General features: G+C 41.9%; 1 pseudogene; it reads right to left on the reverse strand.

The window, feature by feature from the left end:
* Positions 1-560: 560 nt before the first annotated feature.
* On the reverse strand, positions 561-9,168 carry LOC148014415 (phospholipase D alpha 1 pseudogene; annotated as a pseudogene).
* Between the last annotated feature and the right edge of the window lie 276 nt (positions 9,169-9,444).

A 9,444-nucleotide genomic window follows, 5' to 3' on the forward strand; every position in this document is an offset into this window, starting at 1 on the left:
TATCAGAGCTTAGGTATTTGGTCCCTTCTCCTTTCTCTTTTCTCACATCTAGTTCTATTTTTCAAAAAAAAAAGCTAGGCAGACAGGTACAGCATGGACAGGAGCTGTAAGAAGCTTTAATGGAGTACCACAGGGTGCTGGCAGCCTTTATTGGAGATCTCAAAGGAGCCATGGCCAAGTTGGAGGTACTCAAGTCAAATTTAGCAACTTGTTTTCAACTTGGAAGTAAAGTTTTGGAGGTTCTTGGGTGAAGAAGATTCATGATAGTCAATGCTCATGTTGGCCACACCCACATTGGCCGTGAGACCTTTTTCTCTCAACTCAGCGAAGGAAAAAGGCAACATCAAGCATGCCCTTCAGCTCGTGTGAGTGTCACTGCTTCCCCTCTCTACATCCGGCTTATTGTGTGGTGTCCATGGGGTTGAGCATCCTGGAATGAAGCTCGCTGTTGTTGGAGTTTGGCTTTTGGTCAGCCCAACAACCATCCTGGTTGTCGAAGGGAGTTCTGAAATAGCATCCGAGTACACTTGCAGTTATCAGAACAAAGAATGTTTGCGCTTTCATAGACTACTTGCAACCTTGAGAGCAAGCTCTACAGGGATTAACTGCAAACAACCAGCATCCTGATCTGAATCCCAGCTTGCACAACTGCCTAGGAAATACTGATTTTCAATGCAGATGAAAATTTTAGCTCTTCTGATGGCATGAATATATGCATCTTTGATGCTCCGATCAATCGTGCTATCCTCACTCTTGTGAAGGCTGGTCAATGGCTGAAATTTCCCAGGGTTGTTTAACATCATGACTTGTGAAGGTGGGTCAACGGCTGAAATCTCCCTCGCTGTCAAGAGTTGGCCCTCACGGCCTTGCTTCTGCCATCTCTGTTCAAAATTATGTAGCACATCCCATGCAGCCTGACCCTCCAACTTAGAGTGAACGTCATGCCAAGGTTCACGTGGACCATCCAGCTTTAAACTAGCTCCCGGAAAATTGGGCTGGTGAAAATCTGACTTGTGTATTGAGTCCAAAGTACTGAAAAGAGAATGGAATTGAATGCACACATAGCGTCCATCACATAGATTGATACCACCTCCTCCTTTCAAAATCTGGTTGTCCAGGAAAAGGAGCATATACAATGATAGTTTTCTGATGATGAGTGAACATTGTACCGATGTGAATCTCCTGCACCACACTCAATCCACTGTCAGGGTTCCTGGGACATAGCACACAATTAACCTCGGTGTCTTTCAAAAAAATGTTTAGTATCCTCATCATGTGTTGCCATAAGCCCATCCTTCTTCAATAATCCAACAGACGTCCTGTCATCCCACACTAATAAATTAACCCTTACTCCCTCTAACGCCTATCTCTTCAACAGCTCCCCAAGTGTTATCCCTAAGATGATGCTGCCTGACATTCATGGATAGATGTGATCCAATAAACTACAAGCCATGAGCAGGCTTACAACAGGGGCATGGAAGCAGTGTTAGGTACCTTTGTTTTATCCTTCTCTGTAGGTTTAGGAGGCTGCATAACATCCTGGTTGAATACGTATCTAGGATGTGAGGACTTGGAAGCAATGTCAAATGCCTGAACTACTGAGGCAAAACAGACCAAGACTTCCTTATTGTGGCAGAAGGTTTGAAGCAAAAAAAGCGAGATCCATGTTCAGCACAAAAGACATAACCAAAAGACATAGCTTTCAATAGTGCTGAATAGATGCAAAACATTGCATATCCTATCAGTGGAGGAGTAGATCTATCAGCATTTTCCACATCATTTAGTGTGTTTTTAGGCCCTCTGCAGGGATAATGTTGCTCTCTGAAATCTCGACCAGAGAACAATGTCTTGTGACATGTGGGGGAAGCCAAACTGAGACAGATGCAGGAATGCCAACTGGCTTTGATAGTGTCTCTACCAGAGATGGTGCATGCGTAACAGTCTGGATGGTTTGGAGCATTCTGTTGTAGCAGCATCTCTCCTGCCTTTAGCATGTACTCAACAAGAGCTTGATGTTAGTGTCCTTTCTACTGGTTGCTTCTGATCTAAAGAGTCAATGATCAATAGCCTTAAACAAGGCTATGCAAAGATCCTTATAGCCATATTGAAGGTTCTTCTTCTACCATTGGAGCATCAGTGAATCTATTTGTTGAAATAACCAGGGTGGCAGCCATAGTCTACTTCAGATTTTGTCAAGGACTTAAGTTCTACATTCATCCTATTAAGAGTGATAATACATTGGAACTTATATGCTAAAAATTGAATATTATTATTCTTCTATTGAAGCCACATTGAGTCTCTTTGAATAAAACAGGTCAACATCCCATAATCTTCTCTCCTACAACATTGAGGATTCTTAAGGTGAGCAGCATATTTGATCATCAGTAGAGGATGCTTAAAGATAGAGAACACAAACTGCAAACTGGAGCCTCAGACTAGCTCAATTGATACGCTGACAGTGACAGTGTTAGACATGCGAGTGCATGATAGGTGTTTTGATGCTAATTGATCTATGGATGTGGTATACCTATGCTTTAGAGATTATATCATAATTGCAAAGGATATTGACACATTGACTTTTTTTTGGCAATGACACTTATGGTGACACTCATTTGCTCATGCTGACATTGAGATGTCTATGAACTTGTCTATGTTGGCAATTATCTGCCCCTATTTGGTAGTGATGCTTATGTGGTCATGAGATGATCATGTTTGACAAGGTTATGCTCTTATTGGCAAATGCATTTGGTTTGGATCATATTAGCAGCGACTTTCAACCTACAATGATTTAAGGAAAACTTCCAACTCATAAGTCTCCCAAAGGTCCTCATTCAGTTTGATAAGTCGATTAGACCCTACAGGGTATCGATTGTTCAAAATAGGCCTCTCAGAGTTAAAACAGGGTGCTGGACTGCATAGTTTAGCCATGCATTTCTTATTACAGAATTTTCTGTATAAGACCTATTATTACATATCTATGCTCTTGCGTAGAGGGGATCGATACCTTCGACTAGAGCTTGAAAGCTCCCCGATCGGAGCTCCCATTGGAGAGTTACAACCACTTTTGTATGTAGTGATCGTATGGGACAGGCAGCAGTCCTACACAATTAGCCCACAAAAGTCTATTACAGCAAAGCCTTCTTGTATGATCGAGTGCTGGCCCTATAGCTCAATTTGAAGAGGGAATCCCCCCCTTTGATCTGAACCAAAAAAACTCCCCATTCTGCCCTACAGTTTGGGAGATACGCTCAGTTTTGTGCTCAAAGGTACTGTGGGACAGGCAACAGTCCTACACAGTCAGCCCACAAAAGTTGATTACAGCAAAGCCTTTTTGTGTGAGTGAGTGCAGGCTCTATAGCTTGATTCAAAGAGAGCATCCTCCCCTTCGATCTGAACTAAAAATCTCCCCATTCCTCCCTACGGTTTGGGAGATACACTCAGTTTTGTGCCCAGAGGTGCTGTGGGACAGGCAGCAGTCCTACACAGTCAGCCCACAAAAAGTGATTACAGCAAAGCCCTGATCATTTATTGTTAGAGATATTTTTACAAAGCCTCATAGAGGGGATCAAGGGCTTTCATTTGAATCAAAAAGTTTGGCGATTGGAGCTTTCTAGCTCAAGATATCATCATTTCTGTAACAAGGGGTCTGGTGAATTGCACTTGGGATGGCAGGCCACAAGGGTAAAGCAAAGGTCCAGGAGGACTTTCAACATGAAATAAGGGACTCCCGTGCCTCAATGAACGATCCTAGCTCAACCCAAGATGACCGCAAAGATATGTTTGAAGAGGGTGCCCCCGAGATGGACCGTTTCTCTATGCTCAACCATACTCTATGCCAACATGAGACCCGTCATGCCGACCGGCATCGAGAGTTGGAACAACGCCATAGGGAGATGGAAACCCACCAAGATCAGCGTCATTCCGAGATGATGGCCAAGATGGACTTACTCATCGAGCGCATGGGCACTCTCATCCCCTCCATCGCCCCCTCCTTGGCTCAGCCCAATGAGCATGTCCCTCCCCATGAGGCCAACTCCCCTACTACCTTGTAGACCGGGCAGCAAGGACCCAATGTTCAGTTTGGTTTACATGTATTGTATGGGCAGCATGGAAATTTTGGGCAGCAAGGCCCCAATGCAGGTGCACATGGGCAGCATGGGAATTTTGGGCAGCAAGGCCCTAATAATCAGTTTGGTCCACATATAATGCATGGGCAGCATGGCACCCATGGACATTTTGGTCAGCAAGGCATGTATGGGCATTCTCATGGACATTATGAGTACCATGACCATTGGCATGGGTTCGATGTGCAAAGGCAAGTGCATGCACCTGCTTATAGTCAACATGTATATGATGAGTGTGAATATTTTGAGCAGCATGCATCTGATGACTATATATGTTCTTATGAACTACATTCTAGTCACATACATGGACAACCATCTAGACAGCATTTTGTACATGGAAAACATCATGCAAATGTATATGAGTATGTACATAGGGAGCAACATCATTATCAGCAATGGAGTGCTCGATATCATTAGCCACTTGATTATTACTATAAGCAACATTCGCATCCTTATGAGCCACATGATACTTCTCAAGAACGATGCCATGATGAGAGCATCTCACAGCCACAGGCTCATGAGCAGATGCCCCATTAGCCCAAGGCCCTTACCTTTGAATGCCCAATAATAGCCATGCATGTGAAATTCATGAACATGAAATGCCTAGGGATTGATGCATTGAATGATGTATTGATTGCAGCCTCATCTGCTCATGTCCGATTTGACCCAGTGGTTCCCAATGAGTTTATGGACAAGTCAATGCATGCTACCGTATGGGTCGGTAAGGATCTTGTGCCACAATCAGTGCTTCACGATGACACCATGAATTACTTCTATGATACAACGGATGCATTGGATCACAATTATCCTTTTGACCCCAGTGGTAGTATGGTGACCCATGCTTGTATGGATGACCCTTGTGATCTTGATGCTTATTATGGAGGTTATCCATTTGATCCCGGGGAATGGAATGGTCTTGGAAAAGCCCTATGCTGATCAGTATTTCATTAGTGCAGTTCTTTCCCTACTCCAAGGATGCAATTTTGATTGAGCAGTAGCTAAATTTGCCCCAGTTTGAAATGCATACAACTTACAGACAACATACTATTTCAGAACAGTTTTTACCCTGCATTAAGGACAGTCAAGTGTCACCTATATGGCTTGAAAGTACGCTTCATGAGCTTCGTTTTGACATGTCACACGCCTCAATTGGAGCTGCCCATAGGAAGTTATGACCAGTTTTCTCTAGCAGGCCTATTCTGGACAGCAAGTTGTGCACTGTTTGTTAGCCCCTAATTGTCAAGAATTGGAGGCCAAACTCATATGCTATCAACTTGCACATGTCATATACATCATATACACAATTCTATGCCCCTTTTCCACATGAGATTGTACTTTCCCATACCTATATTCTCCTTTGTGATGCTGAGCAGACTAGTACTCTGCAACCCCCTCCCCCCCCCCCCTTTTTTTTCATTGTGAGCCATAAGTCCTCTTTTTGTTTTTGAGGGCAAAAACCTTCGGGGTCGGGATGGAATGTAAAAGAGTGGGGATAGACGGGTAGGACACGGGTTAGCATGGGAACACCTAGTTATATTGACATGGTATATAAGATGTTGAGAGACCCAATTAGGGCATCAATTATCAATAATCAAGTCTCTCTTTTCTCCTTCCTCCTAGCTTTCATGGCTTCCCTCCTCTTTCTCTCTCTTTTCTTGTCTTTCTCTCTCTTCAGCTAGTCTTTCTCTCTCATCTTCTTCCTCTTTCTCTCTCCTCTCTGCAGTCTCTCCCTTCTCTCCTTCTCTCTCCTATGTCCCCTTCATTACAAGTAACCTTTTAGGACAAGATTCGAGCATATCTATTTAAATGCGTAACCTTTTACCTTAACATGCTTTCGAGTCAATTATTTTTGTAGGTTATTGTTTTGATTTCTCTTAGTTTCCCTTTTTATATCAATGGATTTGGTAGTAGTTGAGGGATATTACTATTCTAAATCTATGGTTGCATTGGAAGATTTTGAGACTTGGTGGCCCTTAGTGAAAGACTATGTAATGGCTAGGGGATGGTAATATCATGGTGTAATGTGCCTACCAAAATGAACATTGATAGCACATGTGATATAGTAGCTCATTAAGAAGTAATCAAGGTTATTGATGTCCTAAACTTGTTAGAATAACTAAACATTCATAACCTTCAACTACTTGAGTCTACCTCATAAGGGGAGTTTAACCTTAACCCCACAAGGATCGTCCTAAAAATGGAGAATCATGCATGACTCTTCATCTTCCTTAAGGAATAGGCAATGAGATGCCCCTCTTGCATGGGTACACAATATAATTTAAGAAAGCTTACATCTGTCACATCCTCAAATTCTTCATTTAGGTCTAGAATCTTCAAGATAGGAGCTGCTAATAGGCTCTATTTGAGTTTCTTAAAACGTGATTGCTAAATTAGGATCCACACAATAGAAACTTGCTTCTTTAGTAGATCGTGACTGTCAAAGCATAGTCCTTGATAAACACAATGTATTATCTAGCTAAGCATGAAAAGCTTCATACTTCCTTGACCAAATTTGGAGGTGGTGTTACACGAGCAGTGTCACACGAAATATGCACAAAAGTTCATGAAAGTCACTTGCTGCAAGGACACTTTGCAAGATGGGAGCAAAAGATGATGAAGAGTACTCAACTCAAGGTAAAAACATGGAGTAAGTAGAATGGTTAGGTTTCACATTCAATCGAATACATATGTGGGAAAGGTAAGTCAAAGTGGGGATTCAAGGATTACAACCTTCTCAATACATAATTTTAGATTAGATGAGCATGTTCATGCTTAAGTATGAAGAATTCAAGGTGTAAGTGATGACAATGGATTCATGAGGGTATGTTGAAAACATAACCGAGAGATGATCCACAAGCTAGCTCAAACTAGGATATTGTGAATTTGTTGTACATGATGGTGACCGTCACGATAATGAAGAAGATGAATTGATTGTTGTTGATGATGATGGGGAAGCAAAATGAAGGTAGAGAGTTCATACATCACCTTCTTTCAAGCTACTATTGTACTTATGCTCAATTGACCTAGAATGAAGACTTCTCACACATCATTCAACTTTGTCAGTGGATATTTGAAGGCCAACTCTTGGAGTGTTTTCACTATGGAGGCATCTTTTCCTCCATGTTTGTTCAAGAATGAAATATAAGATGGTGGCAAGCTCTCTGGTTACTGAATCCACGAGGGTAGAATCTAGGAAGAAAGATGAAGTGCATCATGGCCCGGCCTTGCCATACATAATCTTCAAAGACGTGTGTGACATTGGTGTGCCTTTACCATACAAGATGAATGATGAAAAAAACATGTTTGATGGGCATAAGATGACTGATCGAGATTTTTCTTGACAAAGCATTTTTGTTGAAAGCATGAAGTAAGATGATCATAAGAAGATGGATGATGCCAACTCTGCCCCATGAAACCGTTGTGGCTGAAAATCAGATGTGCTAGACCTCTTCTTCCACGCTTCTTCTCTAGCACAATAGCACTCCTAGTCACAGTCCTTACACAAAGATTGAATAGGTCGATCACCTTGCTCTCAAGTAGATCTCATGGCAGTGCCCCTACAGTAGTCCAATAGATGGCCCATTGTCTTCTCCTTTGCTTATACCCTCTCCTTTGCATTAATAGTACTTCACAAAGCCAATGTCTTTGGCTTAAATCTAGAAGCGCTGATGACAACACATGATGTTGATCTTCCAAACCAAGCCATGGCCATTCTTGCACACATGACATGAGTGAGATCTTGCTCCATACTTCTAGGGATGAGAGTTCCATACGGCCGAATGCCTCATCTTCTAGCTTGATCACTGCAACAAGACATGTTTCACCGAGACACAGTTGATAATGCATGGCACCAACTCTCTGAATTGCTAACGCTCAAGGCGCCACGGCCATGCTTGCATTCTTCATCACCTTTTCCAATCACACAAATCACCATGAATAGTGCCCCCCTCAAATCTATGTCTCCTCTTTATCACACGGTGTCCAAAAATCTCACAGCTTTTCTTATAAAAGCTTAAGGCTTTTAAAAGCTTAAGGCTTTTAAAAGCTTTTTAACAAAGCTCTTTGATTATTATGCCATCATCATTGCCCATGTGTGATCAATAGGACCGTATCATACCACCATAATTTGTAATTGGACTGCTTGCATTGCGCCATTGATTTGCCATCAATGTTGGAAGGATACCCTTCAAGCATCTTTATGCTATATAAGCCTTCATCACAATCTTGACTAAATTAAGGCACAATGAGGCATTTCTTTTTAGCTTTGCTCCATTCATAAACTCAATTAAGAAGATAGAAACACTCCAAATCCTCAAAAAGGCTTCTGCATTAGCTTGTCCTTGATACTTCCTTCAAATTTTCTCCTTCATAGCACCTGTCAATGCTCTTTCAATAATATTCTCCCATTGTATTCCTTGATAAAACCTTGAGCCAACACTTTGACTCTACAGCATCCGAGTTCCACATGTACCGAAAGTAGAGCACTCCATAGTACCACATCATGGTTGTATCCGTGTGCAAATACACTTACTACTTCCAAAAGGCTACCACATTTACCATACATGGTCACAGGGGTGCTACAAACAAAACATACACACGGGTTATTTACACCTGAGTACTACTCAGGGAATACAAAAAAAATTAGGATGGAACCAAGTGATCAAATTTTCAAATTAACAGTTCAAACTGAATGACAAACAAAAAGGCACACAATGAAAAAACAAATTCCTAATGATGGTGACTAATGAGTTCAAATTCCTGGTGAAAAACTCTGCCCTCAAGTTTGTAGTAGTGGACACGGAGTGTCACGACATCCACCCCCTCCAACCTACCCATCCTCATCATTGCCAAGCTCGATGGTCAATATAATCTCCTCATCTTTTGCAAAATCATCTATAATATCCACATTCTCATCCACGTCATCTCCTGCCTTAAGTCCATCATAAAACTCATCATCCAACTCCTTAACTGCATAGGCTGCATCATCTCTCCTCTTGAATGGTTTGATTCTCTTTCCTACAACAATCAATATCTGCAAGGCCATACCATCAAGCTCTGCTAAGGAATACGTAGCACTGTCATGGAAATTCTACACCAAATAAGGTTCAAACCATCATCTTGAAACCTTGTGGATAGCACTATATTGGTTGTCTAGAATATTGTCATAGACCAACACCAAATCTCCCTCCACAATTTCTCTAGGTCTCAATCTCTGTCTGCTATCAAATCGGTCTTTGCTGTGAATTTGGCCTCTTTGAGCTTCTAAACAGCTCTTTTAATATCCTCAGATCTCCTCTCTAACTGACAAATATGAAGAGCC

Source organism: Lygodium microphyllum, chromosome 25 (assembly GCF_053477565.2).
Source record: "Lygodium microphyllum isolate KBCC chromosome 25, Lygodium_microphyllum_v1.1.10, whole genome shotgun sequence".
Lineage (NCBI taxonomy): Eukaryota > Viridiplantae > Streptophyta > Polypodiopsida > Schizaeales > Lygodiaceae > Lygodium > Lygodium microphyllum.